This window comes from Protopterus annectens, chromosome 1.part0, assembly GCF_019279795.1.
Source record: "Protopterus annectens isolate FY-2018-M chromosome 1.part0, PAN1.0, whole genome shotgun sequence".
In the NCBI taxonomy this organism is placed as follows: domain Eukaryota; kingdom Metazoa; phylum Chordata; order Ceratodontiformes; family Protopteridae; genus Protopterus; species Protopterus annectens.
In genome coordinates this window covers 1160430407-1160446366 of record NC_056725.1, presented here as the reverse complement: position 1 = coordinate 1160446366, position 15960 = coordinate 1160430407, and positions in this window count along the sequence as shown.

Genomic DNA, 15960 nt, shown 5'->3' with positions numbered 1-15960 from the left:
ATTTAGTGGAAAACTTAGAAGCATTTACAACTGGTATACTCAAGGGTATAATTTAGAAGGATTTTTTTCTAAAGATGGAGTGTGAGAAGTTTCCTTATATCTTGTAGTAAAAAATTCTCACCACTGGTGTGAGTTTGCTGAATGGTATTTCATTGCTGGGGAATATAAACTGAAGGTAAGTAATGTGGGAGATTTAGACTGCTGTGTGTTTAATGAAGAATGATATGAAGTAGCACATAGTTTGTGTGCAAACTACACAGTTTGGGTGAAATCCAAGAAAAGGCAGGAGACAGATTTGACTCTGGCATTTACATTTTGATGGACTGAAACATAATAACTAATGATACCCTTTTGGGAAAACATCTTAAATATCAATGTGCTATGAATTCCATGAAGTACTGAATTTCTTTTTTCCGATTTGGAAATGCATGCTGTGCATTTGGTTTACTTTCACAAATTGTGACATACAGTTTGTCGGGCCCCTCTCTACCATGCCTGCTGTGGATTGACATTCCACATTCTTCTGTGCCATGCTTGCCACGAGAAACCTTATCACCACCTTCTTCAGGAAACCAGATTCAAATCTTCTGTCTTCTGCACCTGATAATAGCATGTCAGAACTGCAGGAACATATATCTGTCAGGTTTTCTCAGTGAAGCTATTTTTTCCATCTTTTCCCTCGCTGTCTATCAGCTGTCAGACCTTTCCAAAGGATCACATGCTGTTAGGAAATATTGAACCAATACCACCAGCTTTCCTCTTTCTATGGTTTTCCCAGTGCACTGGCCTCTCAGGAGCTGGTTTTGAGGGTGAGATTTGCCAAAGGGGCTATTATCCATGTAGTTACACTGGTCTTTTTGTCCTCAGGTGGATACACTAGACAATCTTGACATACTGAAATCTCGAATTTCAGTACGTCGAGACAGAATAGTGGAAAGTGCAGTTACTCGAAACTACACTATGCCGAATGCGGAAGTGTAGAGTCCGCAAATGTCAAATCTGCCGCTATTGTGGTGTCGCGTTCATTACATGTGGTGCAGTTTGTGGATTTATCTGGGGTTTCAGGTATGTTTTGTGTGTTTGAAGATATTGGGTAGAGATTTTAATGTGTGTGAGTGTGTGCGGTGGTGTTTTTTGTGCGTTTGTGTGTTTAGTGTGACCTTGTAGTTAGAATATATAAGCAGAGGGGGTGTGGAGGGTGCAGGGGGCTGCTTATAGGTAGGTTAGGTGTGTTTCTGTGTGTTGTTATGTTTCTTTAGTTAGGTAGGTGTATGTGTGTGTGATTATGTCCTGGTTTGTGTGTGTGTGTGTGTGTGTGTGTGTGTGTGTGTGTGTGTGTGTGTGTGTGTGTGTGAATGGTCGCGGTTGTGGTATTCATGATTGTGGGTTTTCGTGTATGTGGGTTTTCGACTATTCAGTCTCAAAATACTGAAATTCAACATTTCAGTACTTTGAGATTGTATAGTGAATCCCTTCAGGCATGTACTTTCCTTTTAAACACATATTTGTTAAGGGATTGTCATTCTTCAGGTGCCAAGAAGTAGCTGTCTACCCTACAACTCAATGATCTAACTTCATCCACTACTTGCACCTGGGACACTTACCTCTAAGGGTGAACACTAATTTTCTCAGGCTGGTGAATTACATGGTATCCCCCACCCTTCTTGTGGCACCCCAAATGTGTGCGGTACTAAGAGAATTTTGACAGTTCCTAACACCACCCAGTAGCATCCTGGCATCCACACTAACCCTACTGTACCACCTTAATGGTTCTTATATTATCTCATGCACAGGCCAAATGTGGCTACTATGCATATATGCAAGTTGCTGGGTGCAAACATCTTTGCTTTTCCTGCTACATGCTAGGGCACAGACTACTGCTAAGTGGCAGTTATGCAACTGAGTGGCCTGCATTTTCTCCCCTCGGAATGGGTGACCAAGTGTCAGTCAATCATTCCCACTTTGTCCAGTTGATTCCATTACTAAGTGGATGACTCCTGAATCTTAGGTCTTCTGACTCATAGTCAGAATGCTATCCTCTTGTGTCATGCAACCACATATTGTTCCATTCATTGAACTGGATTTTAAATAATGCCACTAATGTGCCTCTAATTTAACATAGTACCTTATATTTCAGTATTGAGGAATCTAAGTTCAATCTATGAGCTATGCCACCATTATTGATTGTACAAAGTGAATTCACACAGTGACTATGATAAATTCTTGAAGAAGGAAGATGTACAACATCAGAAGCATGCCTCACAAGGGCATCCTAACATGAATATCCTGAAAATGAGTGTCAAATCTAATGAATATAGTCACCATTAGAAACCTGTACATATGAAACATGCTCACTTGCAACTTTACAAAGTCTTGATAAGCTGACCTGTAAACTATTAAATGTCATATAGCAGACTCTAGGTCATGACTTCTAACACTCATACGGCTTAGTTTTGTCTAATATGTCTCAGAAATCTAATGCAGTGTCCAGGCCCAAAGGCTACCAGGAATACTGACTCCTAGAATATGAAATTATAGACATTTGGGTTTATCTAGGTATCTAAACTACTCTTAAATGTATATAATGTTAGTGACTTACAGATTGTTAAGGGTGGCTTCTTTCAAATTATTGGGATAAGCTGTGAAACAAACTGCCTTCTTATATTTTTCCCAACTCTTTCTAAGCTGTAGTTGAGATTACTGTGTGTATGTGTCTTAGCTGAATAAAATACATTCAGATTTAATGATACCATGAGGGACTTCATTGTACATTGCCCTGTATGCCATGATTAGGATTCCTTGAAAATGCCTATAGTGTATGGAAAAATCTAAATTAACAACTTTCCCTAAAAGGCAAATTCCCCCCAGGTGTAATTTTCTTGGTAATTTTTTGCTGGACTGACTCTAGCCATGTAAGTTGTACTTTAATATAAGTGCAGAATGAATCCTTATATTCCAAAGCTGGACATATGTACATTTTAAATAGACTTGCCATAAGATCCAGGTCTCTTGTAGAAAAAAAATTTAATAGCAAACTACCTTGTTTCATAAATGTATTAACTATTATGTCTAGATGAGTATAAAATGAAAATTTAAATGTTGTTGTGATTCCTTAATCTCTACATTGTGTCACAATCTCAAGAGCCTTTTATCCAGTATAATTTGTTTCATGATTGCTGGTTTGCTGAAAAACAGTAAATGCAATGTACTTATGGTTTCCTACAACCATGTAAAAACTAGCACATGTTGTCTGATAATACTCTAATTTTAATTCATACAGATAATGCATGCAAGAGTTGTAAATGCATAGAAAAACTGGAGATACATGTTTCACCAGGTCCAGATGATATAAGCAGTCCACTGCATCCCTATCCAGAACTTATACAAAAATTCATACCCCCCACCCCCACCCCCACCCCCAAATCCTCTGAGCTGGTCAGTTCTGAATCTTTGACATATAGTACTAAAAACATAGCTGTATGCATGCAGAGACATTAGTCACAGAAATAGGCACTGTCAATAGACAGGCTTGCCAGAAAGGTTTAAAAGCTCTAAGCATTGCAGAGATACTTTTTAGTTATATTAATGTTATCATCATAGACATTTCCATGTTATGACAAAAAGATACAGCAATTATAAGATTTGAGAAAGGGTCATGGTTACCTGTCCTACTAATGTCAAAATAATGGTTATCAATCAGACAATAAAAAGACTCCAGATTATCTTGATGATTTCATCTTTGCAGTTATCTATGTTGAGCATAAGAGCTTTATACATTTTGTAGTGGAAGAGATGCAATGTGACCTGAAGAAGCTTTTTTTTACCATTTCAAAGCAGAAAAGGCTCAAGAACTGAGATAATTTCCTCGCTAACAACAGCTTCTATATTCAAAAGTATGACTTTAGATGGTAACAACAGACATTGCCATTGGCATAATTTATGGTAGTTTCAGTGCTTGCAGCTGAAAGTGCTCAATATTCCAGTCAGAGTATCTGTGGCCCCTTTTTTCAGTCAAGGGCAGATTGTCAGACATTTAGTTATGGAACCTAAAAATGGTGAAGTGAATCTGGTTCCCACCACTGTTCAAAGTCCTAATAAAAATGTGTAATTTGGAGTTTTTTACCCTTCTGGAGGGTGGGGAAATCTACACTGTCAGAAAAACCTGCTTTAAAGATTCATCTAGCATCCCCTAATTTTGGGATTAAATATGTATCATTGTTTGAGACCAAATGAGACAGGAGAGGGTATCTTGTTTGTCATATGTAACTACTTTAGTAAATATTCTGTGTGAGGAAACAGCAATCACAATTATTAACTTAAATGGAGATTATTTTTCTTACTAGATTGCTACAGTGCTGGGCCTGTGACATTTATAGACATGATGAATTTCTTAGTAAACAAAGTCTGAAGTCAAGAGTAATATTATGAGGGGGCATGGCCAAGATGCCAGTTCGACAGAAGCAGAAATCCATAGCTCTGCTTAGATTTTAATATCCTGACAGGAAATATACTTTAATTTTTAGACAAATCTAACTAAAAGTATACTAAAAGTTAGATTAACATAGACTCTTTATTAGCTTTATGGCTTTATCAGCCATTTTCAAATTAGCCAGTGCATCAGGTCCCAGTCGGTTGAGGTATGTTCACATACTTATGTATTTAATTTTTGTTTCTTTATCTGAGCTCAATGTACTAACTGTTTACTGCATTTACTCGCAAACTGGAACCTTGAAGAATTAAGGCATGTTTATTGGTACCGGCTGCTACAAATTACTCGCAAACTGCTATTGATATTGTATCCATTTATTGTCGCTTGCATTGACTTAGTGGTCTGTCCTGGGTAGTGTAGCATTGATAAGGAACAGAAATAATGAACAAGTAGTGTAGCATTGATAAGAGACAGAAGTAATGAATATTAACTGGGCCCTTAAGGCAGATATATAGGAAAGAGTGCTGCTGTTTGTTAATACTAAAGGGTGCACTTGAACTTGTTTGATAATCATGTATACTGAATGTTTGAATGATTAACTCTGTTCTTGGTATAGTACTAATAATCATATCCCCTTTCTAGGTGTTCCTACCTCACCTCCCCCGGAAAAGGCTTGTAAAAGCATAAGTACGGAAGACTTTCCCCACCACGGAACTTGTTTTAATAAGGTCAATATCCACTTAAATACCTTGCCACCTGTAAACCTAACAAACTGGGTCCAAAAAAACACTGGTGAATGTCCCCATAACTCCCACTTGTAATTCTGTTTATGCTGATAAGCATTAGGTTGGAATGGTTAGACTTTCCTGTAGCCTTCTTTCTTCCCCAATTAAGGTAAAAACAGCGTGCTTTCTACTGTTCAACAGACGAGTGTAGTGTGCTCTGCACCTCCAAACAGTGCATTTCTCAATAAACTAAGTGAAGCAAGCATACTACAAAAGGGAATTAGAAAATGGGTTCTCTGCATTATAAATTGAGAAACAAGCAGGAACCTGTGTAGTTTTTAACATTAGGGCCTAGGAACAGAGTATTGGGCATATAAAAAGAAATAAAAAAGTGTGCTTGCAACTCATACCTGCACATGCTGCCTCTAGGCATCTGGTTTAGCCCCGCTCCGCTTGCTTCGCTTGCTCCATGCTCCACCCTGCCCCATATCCCACCTGCCCCCAATAGCGCTACATTTATAGTACCACTGGCATGCCCCATTAATTAGCTAACCAACTACACATGCTCCTAGAACCCAACAAACTTCTAGGACAATAATACACCCTCTATCCACCCCACTATCCATATTAACCCACCCATAGCTATTCTATTCTATCTAATCTTTTATCCACCACATACACTCAACACAGACCCTACCCTAGTAATTTACTATGACTACAGCTAAAACACTAATGCCGCTACCCTTAAAACCCATGCTATTCATTCCTTATCACCTAAGCTCCTATGAATATGTACAGCATCTTGTAATGCAATACCCAAACTCTCAAACAGACACCAACCCAGCATTTAATATGTTTACCCACCACATAACCACCCTCTCTCCTAATTCCTCACCCCCCAATTACCATCACCCAACTAAATACCGCTACATTAGCTTAAAAACCAAAAGCTACGAAAAAATCATAAACAAATTTTTACAACTCATAAGCAGCTTAAAAATTAATCTTATGAAGGATGGAGACATCCACCTCAACCCTGGCCCATCTACAACAGTAGACCCAAGCACACCATCTAACAACCCATCATGTACTACCCAGATTGATAGATGTCCAAACTCATTTCTGGTCTGTCATCTCAACATCAGAAGTCTAAACAACAAGATCCATAGCCTACATGGACTCTTAGCTGTTCACTCCCCTGATATCCTCTGCCTCACAGAAACCTGGCTAAAACCAATAACCAAAGATAATGAAATACCCCCCCACCCACAGTACAACATCCTTAGACTGGACCAGATCTCCAGGAAAGGTGGCAGGGTAGCTGTACTATACAAGTCTACCCTAACAATAACAATTGACACCCAACAGCCACCCCAGTTTGGCAATGCAGAAATTCTCATCACCAAACTAATAATAAACAAAAATAAATGCAGATACATTGTCTGCATTTATATTCCACCCAGCAAGAATGATAATATTCCAGAAAATATCTTACATTGGCTAGCTTCTCACTATCCCCAGGAAACCATTGTCTTGGGGGACTATAACACTGATTGGAACACCTGTTCCTCTGAAACTCCCTCCACCCATTTAAACCTCCACAGGTTTACTCAGATCATTGCCACCATACCTCTCAACCTGGAAACATCAAAAATCTGGACAAGGCCCATGAAAAATAGGTACAAATCTGTACGCTGATTAACATCTAATTTGCATACATAATTATTTAATCCCACCCTCTCCAATGGAATTGTGGGATACCAACTTTCAAATGCACACTGAAGAACAGACAACCAAAATATGGCACCAGAGTTCCCCTGCAGCCATTCCAATGTTCCATTACTTGGTTATTTCACCCCATTTACCATAAACACTAATGTGTGCATACTGCTTTACTTCTACAATGATTATTTAGATTTTATTTTTACATTTTGCAGCACAATAATGCACAAACACTAACAAACATCTGCTAAACAAAGCAATACTGTCTCACCATGAAAATAGACTTGGCATTAAAACTTCTCTGCCTTTGAAAGTCACATTCATTGAAACATCATTGAAACCCACACCACATCCAAAGAAAATACATCTGGCCAGTGGTGGATAAAGAAACCTTTGAGCTGTTTTCAAATCATTGGCCCCTTGCACACAAAACAAGAAACATACATGTGTTCTTTTTTTTGATACACCTTCCTGACTTTATTAAGTTATATTCCTTGTATAATAAAGCACACTTGTTAGACAGAGCACATTTTAAATGTATTGTTTAACATTTTTCCAGTAGGCTATACTGTAGACAATGAAACAAAATGCATGAAGCAATAATATGACAAAACTGCCCAAAGAGGCACACTACAATCAAAGAAGCACACTGCAACTGCTTCCACAAAATAAGGTAATCTAAGCCCCAGTCCTTGTTCACCTACTCAGTCTCCTTAACTACTGCTCTTCTCCCCCACTCAGCCTTACACTCCATTTTTGCTTCCTCACTCCTATACATATCACATATCCATCCTTCTTCCCTCTCGCTCCTTTCCCTCCCACCAAATCCAGAATGCTCCTTCACCCTCACTCAGCTCTTCCCTTACAAAACAGCTGTAGTAAGACTTTGGGACAGATAAACTCTGTACGACTGAGTGTCACATTCATGTACAGTCAGTCCTATGATTTGTTTTACACAGAGAATACCTCTTTGCATCAGTTGGTTGAACCAAAAAATTGTCCCTACAGACCAGTCTTCTACTTTGACGAACAAACAAAAATACATAAAATAAAGAAAGAAATATGCCAGATGACTACCAAAAGAAAAAAAATGTCTGGAACAAAAACTGATGAGAGATGAACTAAAGAGCAAGCGGATGATACAAGTAAAAGTTGTTAGAGATAGATGCCAGTTAAAAACAAAATGACTCTGTGAGAGAGGAACTAAACACTGGTAAAGCAGGTAAGATGTGTAATAATTTGACTAGTATGTGAAATTCAACATAGTTAAAAAAAACATCATCCATTGCTGTGACTGTTAACATTTAATAAAAGTTAAGACATGAGGTTCATACTACTGTTCGTACCCTTACAACCTCAGCATCTTGTGTCACCGTATCTCCATATAGAATACAGTACAGTAAGGATACCCTACAACATCTGCTGTCAAGTGAACATCAAGAGTATACTAAAGTTCTGTTAGTGAAAACAGTATTTTTAAATTCTTTCCATGAATGTTATTTTGCATTGTTTGTTACTCTGTAATTGCACCTTTCAGTATGTGCAGCTACATTAAAAATCAAATAATGCAGGTTTTGTTTGCACCAACTAGATAACATTTCCTTCTTGTTTTCCACAAACCAAAAACAGAACCACTCAGTCCTTTTTACTGAAGACTGAGCAAGACAGGAAGCCCTTTGTTCCTTCCCTTTCCCAGAAACTGTCATTACATCGGACACAAACACCAGCTCTGGCACATCTAGCCCTGATCTACCCAGCACCCAGCACCTAACCCACCTTTATCTTTCAAACCGTACCTACCAACCTGATCCAGACCTTACTCAAAAAGCCAAAACCTACCTCACTAGCTGCTGACCAACTCCCAGCTGAATATTTTCAAAAAAGCAGCTGATGCCATAGTACTTCCCATTTCTATTCTGATCAACAGATCCATCTCAGAAGGATCCATCCCAGCAATATGGAAAATATCACATTATACCTCTCCATAAAGGAGGAAGTTCCACAGAATTATCTAACTTTAGACCTATAGTCATTCTTTCACCACTAGCTAAAATCATGAAAAGATCCATGCACAAACAAATCATGCACTTTCTTATTCAAAACGGAAAGCTCGCTGACTCTCAGCACGGCTTTAGGTCATTCCACAGTACCACCATGGCTCTTCTATCTTTCTCTAACGTCATCAATATTCATCGTAACAACAACAAACTATCTTCAGCACTCTTCCTAGATCTCTCAAAAGCTTTCGATATGGTCAACCATCAGCTACTGCTCAATACCCTAGAAACCATCGGTTTAGACCAACCCGCAATACAATGATTTCACTCCTACCTAAACGGTAGACAGCAGGCTGTCTTATGGCAGAGCAAGCTGTCATCCCAACTTCCTCTAACCCTAGGTGTCCCACAAGGGTCCATATTAGGTCCCGTTCTTTTCTCTATCTTTATCAATGATCTTCACACCACCATCCTAGGAGCTACCTACATCCAATATGCAGATGACTCAATGCTAATATGCGCTGCCTCCTCTCCTACACAACTTTTAACCCTCACCCAGACCACTTTCAGCACGGTAGAAACATGGCTAGCTAATTGCCGCCTGCTTCTAAATCCTAACAAAACCAAGCTACTACTATTCTCCCCTAACCATAGAATTCCTCCTCCTTCCTTCAACATCAAATCTAGCAATGACACCATTATCTCCCCTGATGACAATACAAAGCTTCTAGGTGTAATAATAGACGACAACCTTAAATGTGATAAACATGTAAATCACACTATTAAGTCCGTTAACAAAAAACTTGGCTCCCTGTACAGAGCCAAGCCTTTTCTCACCCCCCTAGCTAGGGTAGCTATTGCAAGATCACACCTCCTCTCTACCCTTATGTATGCCTCCCCTGTACTCACCAACCTATCCAAAACTGATCTCAACAAATTTCCAGGATGTTACAATCATATAGCCAGATTCACTACAGGCGTGGCTTTTAGGACCCACCATTGCCAGAACCTCAAAGCACTGAGATGGCTAGAGTATCCTACCCTTCTACAGTTCATCCAGCTTATAGTAGCACATAAATACTCCATCAACCTGATAACATCTATGCCCTCAAAAATATTCTCACCCCTCATAGTGCTACTAGGCCCATTACGCTCAGCTGATAAACTAATGATACTGACCCAAAAATCCAACTACTCTGCAGGCAATGCTATATTTGACAACTCAGCCAATAAAATTTGGAATCTACTCCCTACTACCATTACCAAGGAAACCTCACTACCCCTATTTAAAAGAGAACTCAAAAAATACATCACATCTCATTGGCTGTGCTCTTGTTCTAAACCTAACAACTTCACTAATACATCTCTTCCTACCCAACCTGCTGTTTAGCCAAGTATCTATGCCTCATAGCATTTGAATGTCTAAGCATTGTGAATTATGAGATCTGATTGTATTCTATGTTCACATTTTCTGATACGTCTTTGCCAATCAGATGTAAGTCTGCACATTGTGTATATTGATATCTGCCTGTATTCTTTGTCTATATTTTTCTAAACATGTCTACCTGAGTTTATCACTCAGTGATGTATGTATGTAAGGGTGGGAGGATGACATAATGGTTAAGGTGTTTACCTTAAAGACACAAGGTGCAGGGTTTGATTCTCACATGGGGTAACTGGCTAGGCTTCAAATGACCCAAAAGGGCAGTTAGCCTAGTACTAATCCATGAACCTATTGGGTGGGGGATTGGCCTAATGGTTAAGGTGGTTACCTTACAGGCACAGAATACAGGGTTTGATTCTCACATGGGGTAAAAGCTTAGGCTAAAAAAAAGCCTGGGGCAGCTAGCTAACTACTGTCTCTTTTTTGGTGTGTGGAGCTTTTCTCCCTGGGCCTCCACTGAAAATGGACATATATCCAGTCAGACTATCTCGGTCGACAAATGTAAAATAAATAAATAAATATTTTCTTAAAATTAATACATAGTCAAGATAATTTTTTGATTATTCCAGTCAAGAAGTTTTCTACTGGAGATCTCAAGATGAGCAACTCGATGAACCCACCCCAGGAGAGTGCAGTGAAGAAAGAACTACATCTTATAATAACAAACATCCAAGAACTGTCACTAAAAACATGAGCAACGTGAAGAACCCACACCAGGAGAGTGCAGTGAAGAAAGAACTACATCTTATAATAACAAACATCCAAGAACTGTCACTAAAAACATGAGCAACGTGAAGAACCCACACCAGGAGAGTGCAGTGAAGAAAGAACTAGATCTTATAATAACAAACATCCAAGAACTGTCACTAAAATGGACAAATTCAAAAACAAAATGGAGATTATCAAACAAGGATGCAGTAAACAACTGGAACTTCTAAATGGAACAGATTCTTGCCTTAGAGGAAACAGTAACTGACCTAGATACTAGAGTGACAGAAAATGAACATCACAATGAATTTCTTCTGAAATGAAATACCAGGCTGATTGAGAAACTGGAAGACGTTGGAAGTAGATCAAGGAGGAATAATATAAGAACATATGGAATTCCTGAGAAAGAAGAGGGTGCTAACTTGATTCAGTTCCTCAATAAGTGGTTTTCATCAGCACTAAACATGCCTGAATCCCTCTCTTTTGGAATTGAGAGGGCTCATCGTTCCCTGGCAAATCCAGCTTCATCTCTGATTTCATCTAACCCCAGGTCTATAATAGTTAGATTTCTTTCCTCGCAAGACAAGGACATAGTGCTGAAATCAGCTTGGACTAAGTCCCCTATCAAGATGAGTGAAAAAGTTATTCGTTTTGACAATGACTACACCTCTACAGTTATATCCAGAAGAAAGGAGTGTGTTCCTCTAATTAAGTCCTTGAAAAAAGCCAATATTAAAGCTCAAATTCTTTTTCCTGCAAGAATAAAAATAACCTTGTCAGAAAGAGTGAAGATCTTTGATTCCCTACAAGAAGCAGTAGAATTTATCCAAAAGAAGAAAATACTGTTGTGCATAGAAGAAATGGAATGGTCATGCCAGAGTTTGAAGAGACAGGCAACAAAAAATGGATGGTCTGTGACGGAAGAAGCAAACAAAACTTAGAAACTAAAGGACAAATGAATACATTCCTTCTCATTTTAAATGCTTTGTTTTATGAATCATAGTATATTTGATTCTGGAATGTCTCTATGCTGTAAGGTAATGTGAATCATTTTTATTATTAACTTTCTCTTTTCCTTTCTATATCTACTGCTTCTAATTACATATAGTACTAGGTATTTAAATACTGCGGTGGTACGGTGGTAGTGTTGTTGCCTCACAGCAAGAGGTTCTCCCATTCGATTCTCGGCGTGGCTTGGGAGTGTCTTCTGTGTGGAGTCTGCATGTCCTCCCCATGGTTGGGTAGCATTCAAAAGACATGCGTGTGTAAATGGGCATGCCTTTGTTGAAGGTTGGGCACTGAGCTGGCACCTCGGCATTTTATAAAAATCTACTGCCAATCATTAGCGGACCGGAGTTCCGCTGTGGTGATCCCTTACTGGGAAAAAGCCGAAAGACAAACAACAACAACAACTAAGTATTTAAATAACATTCTCTCTCTCTGTCTTCTTTCTTCCTATTCTTTTTTGTTACCAATGTTCCTTTTCTCTCTTTTCCGCATTATACATACTTTACATACTTTTCCCTTTTAAATAACTACAAATGATGTATGTCTTCTAATTCTTCAGTAATAGTATAATTTGACTTAATACCAAAGTGCATTTTTTCTAGTGGGTCAGTGGTGGGGTAGCAAGGTGTTTCTGATTAGTGTTTCTAACTAGATGTTTTAGACTCTCTGTTTAGATACATTTAAACATTAATATGGTACATTAATGGTGTTTTATAGATAGTTAAATATAAGTTATATGTATATATACTAGGTTCCCATTTTTTCTCTTTCTGGCCTAATTAACTGGTGGGTAAATGATTGAAATGTTATAATATGATTTTTGATTTGAGACAGCCATTGTTACTTCTAAATAGCTGTTTTTATAGGAAAGGGTTAATTTTTTCATGATGTTGATGTTTTGTGAGGAAACTGGTGGTCTGTGTGACTGCTCTCATTGGGGAGATTCATGACATGCACTTACAAAGCAGCTTGTGTGTTTTTTTTTCTTTCTGTAAATTCTAAAAGCTTCAAGATCTGAATTTCCCACTAAAAATGCTTTTTTCTTCACTAGAGATAACTTCTGTTGTGCATGAGCCTATTTAGATACTTTTTAACAAGTTTATGAAGCTGCAGCTTGAGGAAACAACAGTGATGACATAATTAGACCTTTTGAACTTGTTAAATGTTTGTACTTAGAATTCATTTCTCTTGAAATTCAGTTATCCTTCACTAGATACTTTAAATGGTAAATAATTTGTTCTGATAAAAGTGTTTAACTTCTTTGAAAATACCTATGTTCTCTTATAGATGCATACATTCTGCAGATTCAATGACACTATTAGTAACTAAATGACATCAAGTGAACTAGGAGCTGCATTAGAAAACTCATTATGCATATTAACATCAGACTTATGTTATATAACTAAACCTGTAGTAACTAGACAGATGGTTGTGAGGCCCCCTTTTTTCCTCTTTCTCTTTCTCTCCCCCCCCCCCATTCCTGATGAAAGATGTCAATATAGATATTGTTAATACATATGAATAATATGTGTATAATTCCAAAATTTAATAGTTATATATTGTGATAACTGTTATATATATATATATATATATATATATATATATATATATATATATATATATATATATATATATATATATATATATATATATATATATATATATATATATATATATATATATATATATATATATATATATATATATATATATATATATATATATATATATATATATATATATATATATATATATATATATATATATATATATATTCAACAGATCTTTACATGAAAAATGTTAGATAGATGACTGACAAAATGGTTAAATTATCTGATGTTTCTTGAAAAGTCTTGGAAATAATGCCAATCTTCTTAACATTCAGCTTCTAATGTTTATACATACTTTGATCTGATGTGTATTTCTGACATCTACGTATTAGAGGTGCTATTATCATATGTGACACATGCATATAGCTTCAGATATATTGGACATTTTAATGTATATTTCATGGATTCAGATTTCTTTAGTTGCTTTCATAATACTTTTCTTTTTTGTTTTTATACTATGTTCTAAGCAGAGATGGAAGCTTTGCATTGTTTGGTATTATAGAGGTGGTGGATGGATGGTTTAGTTAAGTTTTTAACTAAACCAGAAACTCTATGTTTCATGTATGTGTTTGTAAATAGTTTTGGGTTTTTGAAAGTAGTGCTTAATACATGCTATGCATCCATGATAAGTAAGTTTTCAGTAGATTTCAAGTCAACACGGAAGAAAGGTCTTTCATTTAGTAATAACATACACATTATAGTCAATGGCTTATAAATGTTTATCATTAAATATTAATGGTTTGAACAATAATGTCAAAAGAGCTGGTTTGCTTAAATATATCAAAATGCATAAAGCCCAGATCATCTTTTTACAGGAAATCCATCTATTAAACAAAGATCTATAAAAATAATCATTCAATAGCTATACCATTCTGGGTGATTTATGTTTTAAGACTAAGAGAAGGGGCACTCTTATTCTACGAAAAATACTTATACTATGCCAAGTATTATAGATACAATTTCAGATAAAGATGGGATGCTAAGCATGGTTATTTTGGAAATCAGTAGGACGTAATATACTTTGATTAATACATACTGGATACCAGGACTGAGTACTAAATATGTTGACAAATATCTGGACCTGATTACTTTAAATGCAAAAGGGGAAATTACAGCAACAGGTGATTTTAACTGCCTATTATCAGGCAATGATACTTCTAAAAATGGTAAAATAAAACTAACATCTCAAGCCAAGAAAGTAAATGACTTTACAAACCAGATGAACCTTAAAGATATACGTGGTCTAAGAGAACATCATTCCTAATTCTATACTCACTATTCATATCGGTTTGGTACACAAACAATGTCTTTGTATCAAATAATATATACTCTAAAATAAGTGATGTATCTATAATAACTTGTCTACTTTCGGACCATAATGCTATAAACTTTACATTAACTACACATGCAGATGATTTAAGATTTCTACAGAGAATTCCTGCTTACATAACTAAGTTAAATGACTTTAGGGAATGGATAATTAATGAAACAGACATATTTATGGAGACAAATTATAATGGTAAAGTGACTGATACTATACTATGGGACACCTTTAAAGTTTATATATATGGTAGAATAAAATCTTGGTACCTTAAAAAAGGAGAGAGTGGGACAAAGAACTTTTAGACTTACAAAAAAACATAGACAAGATAAAAATGGATGCAAAACCAAATAACAAAGTAGCACATAATGAAATTTACTAAGTTAAATCAAAAATACTTAGAAGTTCTGAATCATAAGGTAGTCATAAACCTGGAAAAATTGAAATTGCAATCTTGTGCTGTAAATCCCAAATATCTACATAAAATAGTGGTAAGATCAAAAAAATAAACAAGCAAACTCTTATTCATGAGATTAAATATAAAAGTGATGGTTCAGTTAAAGAGTACATCTAACTTAATGGGCATATTAGAAGTGTTCAAAAATTACTATAAAGATATAAACAAGAACTCACCACTTTTGGAGACAGATACTGTAATAAACACTTTTATTCAAGAAAATATAACTACTAAGGTGTCAGTGCAACAACATAACATATTAAATAAACAAATAACACTAACAGAAGTGAAAAAGCATATACAAAACTTAAAAGATAATAAAGCTCCAGGACTGGATGGAATAATTCCTGAACTATATAAGATTTTTCTAGAATATATAATAAAGAAAATGATGCATGCCTTTACTATGGTTAAGCAAAAATGTATAACACCCCATTTGTGGAAATACTTAATTATCTCCCCCATATTAAAAGAAGATAAGGACCCCAAATCTTGTGATTCATATAGGCGAATTTTGTTACTAAACACTGATTATAAAA